Source organism: Neolamprologus brichardi, chromosome 14 (genome assembly GCF_056152115.1).
Source record: "Neolamprologus brichardi isolate AB-2024 chromosome 14, ASM5615211v1, whole genome shotgun sequence".
Classification (NCBI taxonomy): domain Eukaryota; kingdom Metazoa; phylum Chordata; class Actinopteri; order Cichliformes; family Cichlidae; genus Neolamprologus; species Neolamprologus brichardi.
The window spans coordinates 55,409-77,002 of NC_142117.1; positions in this window are offsets into that span (position 1 = coordinate 55,409).

Here is a 21,594-nt window from a genome sequence, read left to right on the forward strand (position 1 = left end):
GTGCTCACAGAGGATTGGCTACCTGGGGACCTGGCATTCTTTCACCGTAAGATACAGCAGGCTTTGGTGAACAGTCATGGAAGTTTTCAGGTCTCTGTGGAAATCTATCAAAAAGATATGACGAGAGAAAAAATTGCTTCCTTTACAGAGTTTGAAATCTGAATCCAGCTCTGTGTCTAGGTGATGTCTGATGAAATGGAGACCTGTGGAAAGATGTATGGTTTTCAAAAGAATTAGGTCTGGTCATTATAGTGTTGTATACACTGCCAAGCTGCAGATGTTTGTTTGGAGCTAGCCTCCAAAAGCTGGCCATACACTGTGCGATTTTTGGCCCATTTGAGCAGATTTTTCAGTTGCGCAACCGTTTTGGGGATTGGCCCGTGTTTTGCCTTAATCGTGTGTGCATCTTGTAGTATACATGGGGTAACGAAAAGAAGTTAACACCTCACGACCAGCTCCCAATCATCAATCGTATGGTCGCAAGATAATCAAACCTGTTTGAAATCCTGTCGCCCTTGAACGCAGCCTCTCACACTGCGCACGCACAAACACAGAAATAAAAGTGAAAAGGTGGAGCAGCACGGCAGTGCACCATGTTATCTGGACACAAGAGATGGAGGCACGACTTGTAGAACTTTGGCAAGCTCATCTGAGTACGTAAGCGTAGAGCTGCCACCCAGGCAAAAGAAAAATAGAGCTATATCACGTTATAACGTTAAAAGGTTATTGTTCTAACAATATACTTTTCATGTTCGTACAATATGTACAATTATGAAAAGTATATTGTTAGAAAAATATACTTTTCATGTTATAACGTGATATAGCTCTATTTTTCTTTTGCCTGGGTGGCAGCTCTACGCTTATGTATCCGAGGCTTTTCAATGTGGCCTCACAAAATTATCACAGTCAACCATGAAAAGAGTTGGATGGACATTGCTGCCCAATCACAGCTGCCTGGTCAATGTTTTTCATTAGTAATTTAGCAAAGTTGATGGTGGTGGTGTGTGTGTCTGTGTGAATGAGTGAAAGACACAAAGAGGGAGAGCGAGAGACAGATTTTGTATGATAAGCTTCATGTTATGGACGCACAGTTTGAGCACTCCAGTCGCATCAGAGCATCAGGCCGTATAGTGTGAGACCCTGCATTGTGACCTATGAACTTCTAACCCCTGCGATTTAATTGTACAGTTTGAGCAGGAGCGGAATAATGTGACTGAAAGAAATCACACAGTGTTTCTAACCAGCGAGCAGTTAAAAAGAGCTGAAGCTGCACAAAACACCCACAAACTTATCTCACTACAACGTAGCGCCGAAAATATGACTCGCAGCTCGAGCTCAACACAGCTGCTGTAACATAAGACTGACATCCAGCTAACCACAGCTAAAAAGATATTTAGAGAAAACTTACCGTTTCCTCAGGTTACACGAGTTGAGTTGTTTCACGCTGAAAAGTTGGTTTGTTTTGGCTCTCACTGAAGACACGGACACTGAAGGCATAGCTGTTCTTTTGTACTGCTTTTAAGCGAAACATTCTTTGTATGTGAGGAAAATGCTGTTCATCCTCTTCAGCTCTAGTGTAGACTCTGCCATTTTGTTAATGTTTCTTATTTCCGTGTGTCCGCTACTTTGAAATGCTTGGGCCGCTCTGCCCACCACAGTTTCAAACTAGTCATGTGACTGCATGGCCACATCTGATTGGTAAAAAAGTTACCGGAAACTCCACTGGTGGCATGTTATCTAATGTGTTAAACTAATTATTTTTTTAAAAAGTAACAAGTCGAATTTTGCAAATGTTGGGAGTAAAAGTACCGTTTCTTCTTGACAGATGTACTCAAGTAAAAGTAAAAAGTATCGTGCAAAAAAGATACTTTAAAAGTACATTTTTTTCAAAAACTTACTCAAGTAAATGTAACTCGTTACTACCCACCTCTGATGGTAACACATATGAAAAAGCTGAATCACACATGGATAGCCCAATAATTTGTGAACATTTTAAAGTTTGAATGGAGTTTCTACATGAAAATATGAGGATGTGGTTAAGTTTCAAACACAAGCAAGTTTTAGAAGAATTGTGGAAGTTTCCTATTCATTTCAAAGGGACAAAAAAAAAGGAAAAAAGTGTAATATTTTAAAAAGTATAATAGCAAGAAACACCAAAAGTCATAAGCAGAAAGACCAGAATACTGTAAAATTTTAACGGTGAAAATAACACAAAAATTGTGGAAGTAGTTAACGGACAAAAAATGGAGCAACTTGAAGAATAATAAAGTATTAAGAATAAAGAGAAACAGGAATGCTTAATCAGCATCCACACAACTAAAAAAATTTGCATTTCCTGCAAAAATGCTGTGTGGATGCTGTAACCCTGAAGCTGTCTGCTGAAAATGGCTATAAAAGATGAAAAGTTGCAAAAATCAGCAAAGACACTAGTAATTTGGTCCCAGTCATCAAAATAGAAACAAAAAAAGCGATAAAAAGCTTAATATTTCAAAAAGTATAACAGTTATGAGAACCAAAAGAAGGAGCATCAACTGACGGAGCTAAAAAATTAGCTGACAGGAGCTGAAAATGTTGAACTTTCTGCAAAGAAGGTGAAGAAATTGAACTTTGTGCTGTAAATAAGTAAAGACACTTAACCTTCTGGATCAAATACAATGATGCAGGTGCAGAAACTGAAAATTCTGCTTAAACGAGGTGAAAAGACTGAAAATTCAGCTGAAAACAGACGCCAAAGTTGAACTTTGAAGTGAAAAGAGGTGAAAAAACTGAAAATTTTGCTGAAAACAGTTGAAAATTCTGCTGAAAACAGGTGAAACAGCTTAAAATTCTGCAGAAATGAGATTAAAAAATGGAAATTCTGCTGGAAACAGGTGAACTTTTTGAACTTTCTGCTGAAAAGAGATGAAAAAACTGATGATTGTGCTGAAAAGAGGTGCAGAAACTCTTTTTAGCACAATTTTACTCATGTCACTGAGCCAAACTGGTTCTCAGGTAACTGAAAAAAGGTGGAAAACCTGAGAATTCTGCTGAAAAGAGGTGACCTTTGTGAATTTTCTGCTGAAAAGTGATGAATTCCACTGAAAACTGATGAAACAATTGAAAATTCTGCAGAAAAGAGGTAAAAAAAAAAACCCTGTAAATTCCGCTGAAAACAGGTGAAAATGCTGCTGAAAGGAAGTGAACTTTTAACTTTCTGCTGAAATGAGATGAGCTGCAAAGAGGTGAAGAAAGCTGAAATTTGTGTTGAAAAGAGTTTAAAAAGCTAACGTGTTCACTGAAAAAAGATGTTGCCATAAGCGGGATTTGAACCCGGGTCTCCCACTCTGAGAATAGCTGCTCATCTCACTGAGCTAAAACACAGCTCAGCCTGAAGAGCCAAATCAGCGAAGACACTAGTTATCTGGTCCCAGTCATCAAAATGGGCCAACAAATTCCATAAAAAGCTTACTATTTCAAAAAGTATAACCGTTATGAGCACCAAAAGATATAGCAGGCATCAACTGAAGGAGCTAAAAAATTAGCTGACAAGACCTGACAAAGTTGAACTTTCTGCAGAAAAGAGGTGAATAAAGGTAAATCTGAGCTCGAAAGAGGTGAAGAAGCAAATAAAGGGAAAACACTGAACCTTCTGGGTGAAATACTATGATTAAGTAAAAATACCATTACTCTGTTTGTGCACAAATTCTTGATCATCATATTTTTATTTACTTTTTCCTTTATACAAAATAGAAAAAAAAAAGACAAAAACCATTACCACAACAACAGAGAGAGAAAAAAACAACAAAAAACAAACAAACAGTGAGTATTTGTGATATTGGCACGTGTATACTCTCTGATCATGCAGATGTTCATTTAAATATTTCACCTCCTGAAGCTCACCCAACTCTACGTAGTTGGCGATAAAATCCATCACTTTTAACCCTTTAAGACCTACCATAGAACCAAGTCGGCCAGAGCTTATATGATATTTTTACATGCTGTAGTGCCATTTTTGGGAGCATTTCAAATTGCTATACATCAATACAACCATTATAGCCCAAATTTTAATATGTCTGCACTAAGTGCATAGAAATTACATAAATTGCAAAATGCAATAAACTACAAAACAATTGAAAATCGTTTTTGTTTTTTTAACATATATTTCTAGTTAGAGAAATTTAAGAGGCTTATCCCTCAAAACTGTAAATACAGTTTTGAGGGATTATATACTGCAGGAAAAACGAAAAAAAATATTATAATGCAAATTTGCAAAAAAAAAAAAACCAGCATATGCATCAAAATAAACTATCTCCAGCAGTGCAATATGAGTCCTAAGCATCCCAGAAATGACACAGAAAGTCATAAAGTCAAAGATAACTTTTAAAAACTCCAGTATAGGCTCATGAGGCTCTGATGGTATAAAACTGCATTTCCACGAAAATGACGTCACTTCCGGTTTCGGGCAGGTAATGGCGACATGCGATAGTTCACGCTGACGTCTATTCTAATGTAGGAAGTGTTATGAACAGCTGATCGGATCGGCAAAGCGTGTTTCTGGAATATTATGTTTTTGTTGCTGCAAGTGCTTTTTATGCAGTTTTTGCAAAGCTACATGTGGAAGGAAACCGTGACCTAGGACAAGCTGATGGCATAAGATGTAAGTACAACTCTTCCGGTTTCATATGCAAAAAAAATTATTGCGCTAGCTTACGTGGTTGCAGTTCTACAAGGATTTAAAAGTAGTTGCGCAAAACGGAGTGTGCCCGCTCTTTTTAAAGGGTTAAATAATTCTATGTTTCGGAATTATATAAAAGAACAAGTGGGTCTTTTTTTCCAGACAAATGATAATGAAAACACAAATCCTTCTGTCCTTTGGGAGACAATGAAGGCATACTTACGTTCATACAGTATAGCGAAAAAGAAAGAATCTTTAAAACATCAAATGGATCTGGAAAAAAAATTAGCAGATCTAGAACACTCCCTCAAAATACATTTTTCACCTGACGTACTGAAAAAAATAGAAGCTACTAGATCAGCTCTGAATCAATTTCTGACTGAAAAAGCAGAGGCCAGCATATTCTATGCTAAGCATAGGCTGTTTGAGTTGGCAGATAAACCAGGGCGGTTAATGGCACGTTTGGCTGCTGGGAAACTAGAATCTCATGCTATAACATCACTAAAAGATGAAAGAGGACAGAATCAATATGAAAATAATAAACTGGTTAAATTAATGGAAAATTTCTATAAACAATTATATATATCTGAAAGTACAGCCACATTAAGTGATACCCAAAATTTTTTACATAAACTCAATTTACCAACTTTGTCTGAAGGCGATCGAGCTCGTCTTGGTGAACAAATAACACAAGAATAGGTGCTGACAGCAATTAAATCTTTTCAACGAGGGAAAGCCCCTGGCCCAGATGGTTTTGGTCCAGACTTCTACAACGTTTTCCAGGATCAAGTAGCTATACTTATGTATCTGCACTCTATTAAAAGGGGAAGTCTTCCCAATACATTGTACTCTGCGAACATATCGTTATTCCATAAGAAGGACAAACCAGCTGATCAATGTGCTTCCTATCACCCAATTAGTTTAATAAATGTTGACAGCAAAATTTTGTCCAAAATATTGTCTAGCAGATTAGAAAGTTATATACCTAACCTTATTAAGGCAGATCAGATGGGCTTTATCAAGAATAGAGAATCAATTACAAATATGAGAAAATTACTGAATATTATAGAACACTCCAATGTAACCAAAACACAAGGACTTGTTGTATCACTTGATGCGGAAAAAGTTTTTGACCGCGTTGAGTGGACTTATATGTTTGCTGTGATGGAGAAATTTGGCTTGGGCAGGGGGTTTATAGACATGATCAGACTGTTATATGTCACCCCAAGAGCATGTGTTTTAGTAAATGGTATTAAATCATCAGAATTCTGTTTACAGAGATCAACAAGACAGGGGGACCCGATTTCCTCATTAATTTTCACTTTAGTAATTGAACCACTGGCAGAGGCCATTAGAAATAATCAGAGTATATCTGGATACCAAATTCAAGGATTTGAATTTAAAATTTTACTATACGCAGACGATGTTCTGCTGTTTGTCACCAATCCCCAGGATTCTATACCCTCTGTATTATCTATTATAGAAACTTTTGGATATTTGTCCGGGTATAAGGTTAATATGAACAAAACTATTGCTATGCCACTGGGAAATCTGCCTATGACATGCAATATCCAATTTACCTGGTTGGGTTTGGGATTTACGTACTTGGGGATACACATTTCACCTAATATAAGAAGTATATTGAAACAGAACATAGACATAGTTCATAAAAGCGTCAAAAAAGATCTTTCTAGATGGATGGATCTCCCGGTCTCCACAAATTACCAATAACTCTTACCAAAAAAATTGTAAAAGAAATTGAAAAAGATCTGTCAAGGTTTATTTGGAGGGGTAAGAAACCCAGATTAAGTATGAAAACGTTACAGCTGCCCAAAGATAAAGGGGGTCTTGCCTTTCCTCGCAGCAAAAATTTTTCTGGCACAACTTCACCTGCTTCCAAGGTGCATGGAGAGGATGAAGGAATTCACAAAGCAGGAACTCCAGCAACACTTGAGGGAAGATGAACAACTTTAATAATTGACCAACGCGTTTCGGCTTGTGGCCTTCATCAGGGAAGTTGTTCATCTTCCCTCAAGTGTTGCTGGAGTTCCTGCTTTGTGAGGTCTTGCCTTTCCTAACATTTTGCTGTATAACTGGTCATGTCATAGTAGAATTATACATGAATGGATCCACGCATATCTAAAAGAGACAGAATCCCCTTGAAGCCTGGACATGTTCGCCATTTAATCTCCTAAGCGAACTAGTGAGTAAATATATTAAAAAACATAACAAAGTAATGATTGATACTTACTTAAAAACATGGCGTGATATGAATAAATATACTGAAAGTAATCCTATACTGAGTTATCTAACACCTTTTGTAAATAATCGGCACTTTACACCAGGAATGAAAAGTGTAATATTTCAGAGATGGTTTGGTGCAGGAATACGTTTGGTGGGTGATCTGTTTAATGGGAATGTCTGCATGTCTTTTGAGCAGTTCCAAAAGAAATATAGAATACATCAAATGGATTTTTTTGCACTTTTACAGGCTAGTCACCTAATTACTTCAAGTTTTGATACTTTGCACAATACAATGCAACTAGGACCTATGGAAAATTTCTTTTTACACTTAAACGTGTAAAGAGAACGCCTATTTTTCTGAATAAAATTGATCCGAGCAGGTCTGCACAATGTATTAAATGTAAATCTGCGGCGGTCCTACTTGCACTGTCTTTGGACTTGCTCAAAAATCTCAAAATTCTGGCTCTGTGTAACAAAAGAATTAAAAGGTATATTTAAAAGCAGAATACAAAAAGATCCAGCTCAGTATTTATTGGGGCTGCCAATTCTGAACAAATTTCCAGATAAAAACAAATATATACTACTATGTAAATTATTGTTTTTGGCAAGAAAATGTATTCTTTTCAATTGGATTAATGAAAAACCACCAACAATAACTCAGTGGTATAAAGAAATCTTTAGAGTTTTACCAATGGAAAGACTGAGTGGAAAATTAATGTGGCAATGATGATATTCTTTTGGATATATGGTGCCCGCTATTGGATTACTTATCTGATGATCTGAAGAGAATCATAGTGAGAGGGGCAGCCCCACTCCAATGGCGGGTTGAGTTTGTCAGGACAAATGTGTAAATGACTGGTAGACCGAATTATATAGACTGTATTAGTTTTCCGTTTACATGTCTCAGACTCCTTATTCTGTTTGTTCTGTGCACAAATTCTAGGATTTGGCTCAAATACTATGATTTGATGATTTTCAAGAAATACTGTAATTTAGTAGAAATACTATGATTTAGCAGAAGTACTTTACGATAGCAGAAATGTGTGCTTGTATGTTTCTAGATCAGTCAACTGTATTTCAGTTAAGTCATAGTATCTGTGCCAAATCATAGTATTTGTGCTAAAACATTGTATTTCTGCTAAATCATAGTTTTTCTGCCGAATAAGAGTATTTTTGCTGAAACATAGTATTTCTGCCAAATCCTAGTATTTCTGCTAAATCACAGTATTTCTGCCAAATCATAGTGAATAAATACTATGATTTGGTACTATGATACTATGATAAATACTATGATTTGGCAGAAAAACTATGATTTAGCAGAAATACTGTTTTAGCACAAATACTATGATTTAGCAAAAATAATATCCTTTGGCACAAATTGTATGATTTGGTACAAATAGTGTGATTTACCAGAAATACGGTGACTTAGCAGAAACACTATGATTTATAAGAAATACTGTAATTTAGTAGAAATGGTATGATTTAGCAGATATACTATATGATAGCAGAAATATGTGCTTGTATGTTTCTAGATCAGTCAACTGTTTTTCTGCCATGGAATAGTATTTGTGCCAAATCATAGTTTTTCTGCCAAATAATAGTATTTCTGCTGAAACATAATATTTCTGCCAAATCATAGTCTTTCTGCTAAATTATAGTTTTTGTGCTAAATATAGTAATTTGGCAGAAATATATGTTTTAGCCTAAATACTATGATTTGGTTCAAATAATATGATTTACCAGTAATACTATGATTTGGCAGAAATATGATTTGGCAGAAATACTGTGATTTGGCTGAAATACTATGATTTGGCTGAAATACTATGATTTAGCAGTTATACTATGATTTGGAACAAATACTATGATTTGGCACAAATACTATTAAACTATGCACAAATGTTAGTATTCAGCAGAAACATAACTTGGAGGAAATGCGTAGGAGTACAACTTAACAGAAATTAGTATAATACTATATCTTAGTAGATATGCAACATAGTATCAGAAATACTATAATCTAAAAGTAATAACTTAAGCAGAAATATTGGAGAAGAAAAATGGCCAGTTGAGAAAAGCTGAACTTTCCTCAAAACTACTTGTTGTTCAACTGGGAAAAATTGGAAGAATCATTAGAAAAGCAAGAGGGAACAGCCAGCAGATACACAAAGCTAAGGAAAAAATGACATGCCTAACAATGTTTGTAAATATGGACTCACACACAGAAACGCAGTGACACATAACCCACGTCCAGCAAGCAGATACACAAACCTAAGGCCAAAATGACATGCCTAACAATTTTTCGAAATATGGACACACATACAGAAACGCAGTGACACATAACCCACGTCCAGCCAACAATGTATCCAGTCAAATAGTCTGTATCTGCTCAATTTGAATCCAACAATACGATGCTGGGCCCCAAAGGCTAAAAATGTAGTCTCACACACACATACACACACACACACACAGGGTGTCATAGTGTATTAATTGGTAGCTTAAACAAGAAGCTGAGGTCCATATTAGAAAAGCTGCTAAAATCATAAAACTTTTCAGAATTGTAAAAAATTAGCACTATTGATCACTGATCTGTGATAATGTATTAATTTGTAATGGAAAAATGGTCTGACCCCCGGCTGCCAAGACTGGCAATAGGGACATGGAATGTCACCTCTCTGGTGGGGAAGGAGCCTGAGTTAGTGCGTGAGGTTGAGAGGTACCGGCTAGATATAGTCGGGCTCACCTCTACGCATGGCTTGGGCTCTGGAACCTGTCTCCTGGAGAGGGGCTGGACTCTGTCTCAGTCTGGAGTTGCCCCTGGTGAGAGGCGGCGGGCTGGGGTGGGTATTCTAATATCCCCTTGGCTTGCTGCCGGTACGTTGGGGTTTTTCCCGGTGGACGAGAGGGTTTGTTCCCTGCGCCTTAGGGTCGGGGAACGGGTCCTGACTGTCATCTGCGTTTATGCGGCCGCAAGGTGGTTGGTGCCTGCCGTGGTGGTAATCCCCGAACCAAATGGTGGACACCAGAGGTGAAGGGAGCCACCAGGCTGAAGAAGGAGTCCTATCGGGCTTGGTTAGCCTGTGGGACTCCGGAGGCAGCCGACAGTTATCGACAGGCCAAGCGGAATGCGGCTTGGGCAGTGGCTGAAGCAAAAACTCGGGTGTGGGAGGAGTTCGGAGAGGCCATGGAAAAAGACTTTCGGACTGCCTCGAAGAGATTCTGGCAAACCGGCAGGCATCTCAGGAGGGGAACGCGGTGCTCTACCTGCACTGTGTATAGTGCTGGCGGAGCACTGCTGACGTCAACTGAGAAAATTGTCAGGCGGTGGAAGGAATACTTCGAGGACCTCCTTAATCCCACTGACACGTCTTCCGAGGAGGAAGCAGAGTCTGGGGATGAGGGGAGTGACCCGCCAATTTCCGGGGGCGAGGTCACTGAGGCAGTTAAACAACTCCTTGGTGGCAGAGCCCCTGGTGCTGATGAGGTCCGCCCCGAGTTCCTGAAGGCTCTGGACGTTGTAGGGCTGTCCTGGTTGACATGCCTCTGCAATGTTGCGTGGAGATCAGGGGCAGTACCCGTGGACTGGCAGACCGGGGTGGTGGTCCCCATCTTTAAGAAGGGGGACCGGAGGGTGTGTTCCAACTACAGGGGGATCACACTCCTCAGCCTCCCTGGGAAAGTCTATGCCAGGGTGCTGGAAAGGAGAGTTCGTCCGCTAGTCGAACCTCGGATACAGGGGGAACAATGCGGTTTTCGTCCTGGTCGCGGAACACTGGACCAGCTCTTCATCCTCTCGAGGATACTTGAGGGTGCATGGGAGTTTGCCCAAACAGTCTACATGTGTTTTGTGGACTTGGAGAAGGCATTCGACCGTGTCCCTCGGGGTGTCCTGTGGGAGGTGTTGCGGGAGTATGGGGTGTCTGGCCCATTGCTACGGGCCATTCGATCCCTATACAACCGTTGCAAGAGCTTGGTTCGCATTAAGTCGCAATAAGTCAGACTCGTTCCCGGTGGGTGATGGGCTCCGCCAGGGCTGCCCTTTGTCACCGGTTCTGTTCATAATTTTTATGGACAGGATTTCTAGGCGCAGCCAAGTGGCGGAGGGCTTTCACTTTGGTGGCCTCAGAATCTCATCTCTGATTTTTGCGGATGATGTGGTTCTGTTGGCTTCATCGGGTGAGGGCCTCCAGCTCGCACTGGAGCGGTTCGCAGCTGAGTGTGAAGCAGCGGGAATGAGGATCAGCACCTCCAAATATGAGGCCATGGTTCTCAGCCGGAAAAGGGTGGATTGCCCACTCCGGGTCGGGGATGAGTTCCTGCCCCAAGTGGAGGAGTTCAAGTATCTCGGGGTCTTGTTCGCGAGTGATGGGAGAAGGGAGCCGGAGATCGACAGATGGATTGGGGCTGCAGCTGCAGTAATGCAGACGCTGCACCGGTCCGTCGTGGTGAAGAGGGAGCTGAGTGTAAAAGCGAAGCTCTCAATTTACCGGTCGATCTACGTCCCTACACTCACCTATGGCCACGAGCTGTGGGTAGTGACCGAAAGAACGAGATCGCGGATACAAGCGGCAGAAATGAGCTTCCTCCGAAGGGTGGCTGGCCTCTCCCTTAGAGATAGGGTGAGAAGTTCGGCCATCCGGGAGGGGCTCAGAGTAGAGCCGCTGCTGCTCCACATCGAAAGGAGCCAGCTGAGGTGGTCCGGGCATCAAGGATGCCCCCTGGGCGCCTCCTAGGTGAGGTGTTCCGTGCATGTCCCACCGGGAGGAGGCCCCGGGGCAGACCCAGGACATGCTGGAGAGATTATATCTCTCGGCTGGCCTGGGAACGCCTTGGTGTTTCCCCAGATAAGCTGGAGGAGGTGGCTGGGGAGAGGGAGGTCTGGGCCTCTTTGCTTAGGCTGCTGCCCCCGCGACCCGGCCTCGGATAAAGCGGATGAAGATGGATGGATGGATGGATGGATGGATGGAAAACAATAAGTTGAACAAGTTGCAACTGACGACCTTTCAGCTGCAGATCCGTTTCATTACCAATCGCACCACTGGCAAGGGGGCAAGGGTTAGAAAAATTTGCATTTCCTGCAAAAATGCTGTGTGGATGCTGTAAGTTGAAGTTGACTGCTGAAAAAAGATGAAAAAGATGAAAAGTTCTATGGAGGTGAAGAAACTGAAAATTCCAGGATCATGCCAGGTTTACACTTCAACTGTTTACACTCTTTTCCACACAAATTTAATCTTTTTCACCTCTTTTTAGCAGAATTTTCACTTTTTCACTATTACCAGCAAAAATTCCAGCTTCTCAAGCTGTTTTTACCACAAACTTTAGCTTCTTTACCTCTTTTCAGCAGAAATTCTGCTGATTCACCTGTTTTCAGCACAAAGTTCTGTTTCTTAACCTCTTTTCAGCAAAAAATTCTGCTGATTCACCTCTTTTCAGTGCAATTTTCAGCTTTTTTGCCTCTTTTTAGCACAATTTTCAGCCTCTTCTGCTCTTTTCAGCACAATTTTCAGGTTCCTTATCTCTTTTTTCTGAACATTCAGCATTTTCACGTCTTTTCAGCACAATTTAGCGTCTTCTGCACAGTGCACATTTTTTCTCTGATCATATCTTTGTTTGACAGCAGAGCTGGTTTGGCTCAGTGGAATGAACAGCTGCCCTGAGATCCGGTGACAAGGGTTCGAATTCTACATGTGACAGCTGCTGCAAATCTTCACTGTTTGCATATAATCTGCTTTCTTAACACTGCTTAGTGTACCCTTTCAAATAGAACCATTTTCAGCAAAGAGTTCAGCTTCTAGACAGTGTTTTTTCAGCAGGTTCTCCTTCTTCTGCGTTTTTCACACAAGAAGGCATTCACACTGCATTTTCACAGGAAATGCAACTTTTTCTAGTTTTATTTTATTTTCACTTGCTAAACACGGGACATACTTGACTGGGGAAAAGAAAAGAGAGAAAGACAGAGGGAAAGAAAAACAGCTGGGAAGAGGAACGGTGATAAAGGGCAAAAAACAAAAACCAACAAAACAAACAGAAAAAATACATATATCAATCACCTGGATCAGCTGTTGACAAAGAAAAAAGAGCAAACAAGCAAAAAAGAGAGCAATATAATAAACAACATCATTGTGATGATCTATGTGAATATAACAGTAAATACTAAATATTGAATATTATTCTGCAGCACATAGGATTGACAGCGCACAGTGTGCTTTGAGTTAGGAGACAAAAAGGGTGTAGTTTGTGGGTGTGAGCACCCGTGTGCACACCTGTGAGCATGAGTGCGCTTGTATTTAAAAGGTTCCTTCATGTAATGATCCGCTAGAGGAGGGTGTGGGGAGCCATAGCCCCATCCTCCAGGGCATGAAGCAGGTATGGAGGAGATCCAGGCTTAAGACATCCAGAGGCCCTCAGAGCACAAGAGACCAAGGAAGACCAATGGAGGGGCAACTGTGCCAGGAGGGGATGCCCCCCCTGCACCCTGGTGACACACCTTTACCCCAAGGCCCTGCATGTGTGGGTGATTGTGGTAAAGCGGGAAGAGGGAGGTAGCTGGAGATTGGGAGGGAAGTGTAACACAAAGTTATTTAAGGGCTAGTTTTATTGCAATGGGTAAGTTTACTGAGTGACGTGCAGAAGAAATAGTTCTTTATGGAGCCTAGATGGTGTGAATGACGAGACCAGAGACTGCTATATCTTGTACCAAAAATATATTGAATAAATGGGGGAAAGGGAAAATGGAACAAAATAATTAATACAACACATAACATAAATAAATGCCCACAATTAATTAAGAAATTAATTGCTGTGATTTTCTGTGCAAGAGTCCTTTTGGTCCTTTGTTTACAAGTTTCTTTTTTAAAGTTCACTTTTAAGGAATTCCTCCTTAGGGTCCAGCTTCATGTAATGGGGAGATATGTCCGTAATCCAAAGACTACAAACTGGGGGGGGGGGGAGAATGGTCCTACCGGCTTGCCACTTCAATATGAAGAAGATCAATTCAAGGGGGAAAAAAAAAACTGACCTGTAGGCCAGAAAAATGTCCATTAGTACATCAAGTTCAATTCAGTTTACCGGTAAACAAATACATTTTTCTGCAGTTCTATGCAACAATGTGAATCATTCATCATCATCAGTCACAAATGTACAACAGTTAAATTATTAATCATCTTGGTGATGTAGCCTAATCCATACGTTCCAGTGGCAAATACAAAAACAACAATAAAGAAATACAACTGTCTAACAGACAACATAGCCGAATTCAAGGCAACGCATAACAATAATCAGCAATTTGTTTCAAAGAAAACTCATTTAAGTGCTTAAGTAAATAAAAGTGTTCAAAAACAGCAGTTTTCGAACCGGAGTTCTTCCTGCGGTGGGAACACCGCCGAACAAAGTCATTTTTTAATCGTGAAAACAATCGACTGGTTACTGACAACTAAAAGGTTGTTATTGGTAGATGTTAAGGACACTTACCGCTGCGGTGATACAATTTTTTAGATAGACTGAGGGGAGAAAATGCTTTGTTTTCCAACGCCGTTCTAAACGCCATAAGCTTACAGCCACAGCAGGAGTCAAACCTGGAAGTATCCCTCCACAGCCGGTTTTCATACTTGCCGCGACGTGAAAGGAGCAAATCAGGAGACGGACCTCAAATCAGCTGACGTGGGTTATGTGACAGTGCGTAGTTGATATGGGTTACAGAAGGAAGGGAGGGGCAAGTGGCTCCTCCCTAGGGCCGGCTCCCCCGCTGACCCCAGTAGGCACCCCCACCTTCTGCAACCCACCAGGGCAAGGTGGCCCAGGCCCATCTGGACCGGGGGCCCATTTCAGCAGCGCCGCCCGGCCCCACAGAGCCCGGGACAGCCCACCCGACCCCACCACAGAGAAAACCGCACCCACCCCGTCATCCACTCACCTTCCAGACTACACAAGACAATAGACACCCAGGCTGAGTTCTTCCTCCACCTCTCCTATATCTCCCCCTCCTGCAGAGCAAGTTCCTGGAGAGAGAAGACCTCCTACAAGATGTAACAGCCTCCCCCACCAGTTGAAGAGTGCCCCAGGTGGCTCGATACACTGGAGGCACCCTGCGCCAGGGCTGAGCCCCCATGCACCCACCCGCCCACAACCCCGGCGACACGCCAACCAGGACCCAAGCCCCCGAGGCCCAGCCAGGGTCCCAGCCCGGAGACGGAGCACCCCCAGATTTGAAGGACATGTCCCGGTCAAAAATGACTCCAAGGTTCCTCACAGCGTTACTGGAGGCCAAGGTAATGCCATCCAGAGTAAGAATCTGGTTAGATACCATATTTCTAAGCTTTTCAGGGCTGAGTACAATAACCTCAGTTTTATCTGAATTAAGAAGCAGAAAGTTAACGACCATTCAGGTCTTTATGTCTTTAAGACATTCGTGCAGTTTAACTAATTGGTGTGTGTTTTCTGGCTTCATGGACAGATAGAGCTGGATGTCATCTGCATAGCAGTGAAAATGTATGCTATGTCTTCTAATGATGCTGCCTAAGGGAAGCATGTATAATGTAAACAGAATTGGTCCTAGCACTGAACCCTGTGGAACTCCATAATTAACCTCAGTGTGTGAAGAGGACTCTCCATTTACATGCACAAATTGGAGTCTATTAGATAGATATGATACAAACCACTGCAGCGCAGTACCTGCAATACCTACAGCATGTTCTAATCGCTCTAATAGGATATTATGGTCAACAGTATCGAATGCTGCACTAAGGTCTAGCAGGACAAGCACAGAGATGAGTCCACTGTCAGAGGCCATAAGAAGATCATTTGTAACCTTCACTAAAGCTGTTTCTGTGCTGTGATGAACTCTGAAACCTGACTGAAACTCTTCAAATAAGCCATTCCTCTGCAGATGATCTGTTAGCTGTTTGACAACTACTCTTTCAAGGATTTTTGATATGAAAGGAAGCCCTTAATAGGCCATGACCGCAACCCCGGGTTGAGCCCTCCAAGGCAGATGCTCCTGGAGAATCCCCAACGCCCCAAGCCTGTCCCTACCCCCACACCAATCACAACAGCGAAGGTGGAACCAAACTATGACCCCCCACCCCCTCTAGGTGATGGAGCTGATCAAAGGAGCCCAGAGCAATTGATCTGATGTGGTGGCAAAGGCTGTATCAAGACTAATGTAATAATAATAATGGATTGTATTTATATAGCGCTTTTCAAGGCACCCAAAGCGCTTTACAATTCCACTATTCATTCACTCTCACATTCACACACTGGTGGAGGCAAGCTACACTTGTAGCCACAGCTGCCCTGGGGCAGACTGACAGAAGCAAGGCCCTCTGGCCAACACCAGTATGCGGTAGGGTAAAGTGTCTTGCCCAAGGACACAACGATCAGGACAGAGAGCCCGGGGAATGAACCGGCGACCTTCCGGTTACAGATGAGCTTCCCAATTTCTATATTGGTTAGAATTAAGATTATTTTTCCAGTTCCTGAGGACTGTTTTCTTGGCTATGCATAGGGCAGTGAAAACCATATGGGATATATTCTTTTCTGGAGTGACATTGTCTAAGCTGCCCAACAAACACACTAGAGGGGAAGTTGGAATGTTACATTTCAGACACTTCGATAAGTCTTCACATATCTCGCGCCAAAACTTCTGAACTGGTGGACAGAACCAAAGAGCGTGGATATAATTGTCCGGTGGATTGGTTTGACAGTGTGAGCAGTTGTTGGTAGAGGTAAAGCCCATCTTGAACATCCGATGACCTGTATAGTGTACTCTATGTAGTATTTTGTACTGAATTAACTGAAGACTGGGATTTCTAATTATATGAAAGGTTTTTAAGCATATCTGAGACCAGAAGTTTTGGTCTAAGTTAACTGATAAATCTGCTTCCCATTTTGCAATAGGAAGTGATAATGATTCATCTGTTTTAGAAAGCATTCTGTACATTTTGGAAAGTAATTTTGGAGTTTTAAGAGTAAGAAATTGTACCACACTTGATGGTGTTTGTAGTTGAACTTGACTGGGTTTAATTTTTCTTTTTTTTACTATGAATTTAATTTGTTGATATTCTAAAAATATTTTCTTGTTGATCCCATATTGTGTAACTAGTCTGTCAAATGGAATAAATAATGTTCCTTCTAATATATGTTCTGAGTATTTGATTCCTTTACCACTCCAATCTGGAAAGTTTATCATATTATTGTTTTGTAATATGTCAGGGTTGTTCCAGATAGGTGTACGTTTGCATGGGATTAATGAAGACTCCGTCAATTTAAAAAATGATAAGCCAGAATTCTGTTATCGTGGTTCCGGATTTGTAGATGTTGTTCACTGCCCTCCATCAAGAGTGTCGCCAGACACTGTACTGGAAACCTACACATACAGATCAGTATTTAAGGTTTGACTCTCATCATCTACTGGAGCACAAACTGGGTGTCATCGGGACACTACAACATAGAGTTAAAACCATTCTCCACAGACACATTGGCCAGGGAAGCAGAAGAACATCACATCAAGAAGGCCCTGACTAAATGTGGTTATCCCAGCAGGACTTTTGTCAAAGCTGGGAAGGCGCCAAAAGAAAGCTCCAGCCGATCCAGGAGAGAAGGACAACTGCTGCCTAAATGAAAACCTGTAGTGACCCGTATGTGCCAGGAGTATCGGAACAGTTGAGATGCATTTTTTGTGTCTCTGTGGCTTTTAAACCCCAAAAATTGGTCCACCGAAAGGATCGGGTCTCCCGACACAAACAAAGTAATATAGTGTACGCTGTTAAGTGCCAGGAGGATAACCAGGACTTATACATCGGGGAAACCAAATAACCTCTGGTGAAGCGGATGGCACAACACAGAAGAGCTACCTCATCAGGCCACGACTCTGCAGTCTACTTACACCTACAGGCCAGTAGACACTCTTTCAATGACGAGGATGTTCACATCCTGGACAGTGAGGAACGCTGGTTTGAGCGTGGAGTCAAGGAGGCCATTTACGTGAAAAGGGAAAGACCATCTCTGAATCCAGGAGGGGGCCTAAGGGTACATCTTTCGCCATCATACAATGCAGCTCTGTCCTTGGATATTCATGTTAAATCTCTGGTCCGCTCCTGTTTCTACCATTTAAGCTTGCTGGTTGTCCAGCACACTAGATTAAAAACAAAAGGTGACAGAGCTTTTCTTTCTGTGGCTCCAAGACTCTGGAACTCTCTCCCATTGACTTTAAGATCTGTTGACTCTGTCAGTTCTTTTAAAAAATAGTTAAAACCCCATCTTTTCAAACTTGCCTTTGGTTGGTGTTTTTGTGGACAGGATAAAATCACAAAGTGCTTCTGTGAAGCACTTTGTGATTTTATCTTGAAAGGTGCTATATAAATAAAATGTTACTTTACTTACTTTTCTTAACTAAAGGCTTTTCAGGGAGTTTTTAGGACATCCTGATAATAATGAATTACAGTAGTCCAGTCTGGAAGTAATAAATGCATGAACTAGTTTTTCAGCATCACTCTGAGACAGAATATTTCTAATTTTAGAGATGTTGCACAAATGGAAAAAAGTAGTCCTACATATTTGTTTAATATGTGCATTGAAGGACATGTCCTGGTCAAAAATGACTCTTAGGTTCCTCACAGTGTTACTGGAGGCCATGGTAATGCCATTTAAAAAATAGATTGATAGTTTGATCATATTTAATATTCAAACATTAAATCATCATTGGACTTTTTTGATCAGTCTTGTGGACATAAGGTGTAATAGATATAATTATGATTGGTAGGAGGTGATTACTGAAGTTCATTCAAAAAGATCAGTCTCATCGCAGTCTCAACGTATATCAATGGTACTGAATAGGGGTGGGTTTTATTATCAATTTTCAATTAAAATTGTTTCTAGCTTGAATAACGCGATATTGATTCATTAAATCCTGAATCAATTTTTAAATATAAATGCATTTTGCCAGAAACTCCAGAATCTCAGGTTAAATCTCACAAAAGGATTTCAACAACAACCAAACAGCTAAAAGACCAAATGAGAGCAGGTAAACAGATTCTGCACAATGTAAACACAGAGCGCAGAAGTGACGTATCAGAATCTGTGAAATTTCTCACCTGACGGCACGTACATGGATACGCTGTTACGGTTGAAAGCCGACATCTCACAAATTCTGATGCTACAGGTTTCGTCATTCTACGACCAAAATTCATTGAACCAGCAGCAAAAGAAGATCAAAACTGTGCATCATATTTGATAAATATTGCCATTAATTACCTCTTACCTTTGCTGTTTTGCTTCCACCTAATTCCTGCACAGATTTCTCTCTCTCAGTGTACTTCAAGAACAGCTTCCCATCTCAAATCTCTGTTTTCTGCATTATTCACTTGCTTACTACGCACCAGTCTAGCGTTGTGTACAGCACTGTCGGCCACTGTTTTTTTTTTTTGTTGAAAAATGACCTCCAAATGACCTCTAAGCAGAAAGCCTAATTTCTGCTTTTTATAAAAGCATTATATTGTTACATTTAGTTATGGTAGTTTTAGAAAGCTATTGTATCTATTATAATAAAATTCATTTTCCACTGCACTCATACTCTACGCTGGGAGCCCGTGTGGAGTGGAGAATAGTGGACCCAAATGCAGACAAACGAAGCCAAACGAATAAACATAATGACAAGACAGGAGCTTTTAAACTGAACACACTGAACATGAAACGTGAGACTGTTAAAGAAAAACAGGAAACACGCAGACTAAGACACATGAACTTGACGTGGTGATAGGGAAAATGAAGCGAGAAATGAGATGAGATGGGATGGGAACAAATACAGAAAACATGACAGCCAGGGAGAACACACAACAGATGGAATGAGCCATAAGGGGAAGCATGTGAACAAGAGGACTGGTTGAGACACAGAGGGAGAGAGAGTGAGTGGGAACATGACAGAGAGAGAGGGGGACGTGAAAGGAGACAAAGACATCACTGAGAAAAACAAAGGGCGAGGGAGACTTAAACACAAGGGACATGACAAACAGAACACTAACCATCATAGTCGGGGAGACATCGGCATAAACCTAAACAGGGAAACATTGAGTGCTCAAAAAGAACCAACTGAAGTCTAAACTATACAAAATAAAACATAATAATACAAAAAGACAGGAAACAAAATGTTGGGTGAGACCCGGCACAATGGCAACTGCTGATGTTTAACTGTATTTTTTCTTCCAGAAAATCCAGAAGTCAGTTCTTGGTTTAGTACTGAGGTCACAGGCATAATGGGAAGCTCATCATCATCATCATCATCCTGTGAGTCCATCACATCACCTATTTATTAATTTAGATACTATTAAATTCAGTTCTTTGCATTCTTTTGGCGGCGAAGAAAAACATGGCTCAAAGTGGTCTAACTCAAAAAATGATCTTTATTTTGCATTTCCGGAAAAGGAGACTGAGCCCACAGAAACACCAACTCAAGTCTGAAGCAGCAGCAGCCAGCCTGATATATATATATATACTTCCTCTAGACGTCATGCACACTTTAAGTTTCAATCAAACACTCTACTTAGTTTCACTTTCTGCCTGCACTTCATATGCTCTGCAAAAGATGCAGTTTCCTGTCAGTACTTTTTGGCTCAGACTCTACTCAGAGCTGGCCCCTTTAGACTATATTAAAAACAAGTAACAATTTGCACTAAATAAGCACTAACAATATATTAATTTCGTGACAATACCATGCTGTCATTTCACTGTCCAAAATTTACTCTCATAATGATTAATAATTAAATTAAGAGCTTTCCTCCAAAATTTCAATTTTTCCTGTGGTTCATTAATAATCATCATTGATGTTAGTCTTGGTATTTATGAGTGCTGATTTTATATGGTTGCTTGATTCACGCTTCATTCTTATAATTATGTTTATGGTATTCTTGTCAAAGTCATTGTATAATCCATATAGGCACTGTAAGGCATACAATACATATGAAAGATTAACTATTGCTACAAGAGATTTCTGCCGCTGTTGTGAATATTGCCTGGAGCCAGAATAACTACTGAGGTAACTACAAAAATACTGTGGAATTCAAAGAAAAAAGGAAAAATGCAACTCGTCATATCTAAAATGAGGATTTTACTCTTGCTATTCATTAAATCAAATCAAATCAAATCAAAATTTATTTATATAGCACATATTAAAAACAAGAAAGTTGACCATAGTGCTTCACAGTCAGTAAAAGCATGAGACAATTAAAACAAAGCAATAAGAAAGCAGGGCAGGAAACAACACAGGTGACAACACACAAGCCAGATAACAGCAAACTAGTTAAAATCAAAAGCCAAAGTAAAAAGATAGGTTTTAAGACGTGATTTAAAAGACTGGATATACTCGGCGGTACGAATATGAACAGGGAGGTTATTCCACAGTCTAGGTGCTACGGTTGCAAAGGCCCGCTCACCTCTCAACTTCAGTCGAGACCTAGGATGTGCTAGGAGCATGTGATTGGACGATCTAAGTGCTCTATTGGGATTGTACAAGTAGAGGAGTTCGGAAAGATAGCTGGGCAGTAAATTATTTAGAATTTTAAAAGTGAACAAAAGAACTTTAAAATCTATATAATATTTAACAGGTAGCCAAAGTTGGCTAAAATTGGAGTGATTTGTTCATAGATTCTAGTACCTGTTAAGAGACGCACAGCTGCATTCTGAACTAACAGAAGCCGATAAAGAGAAGAGTG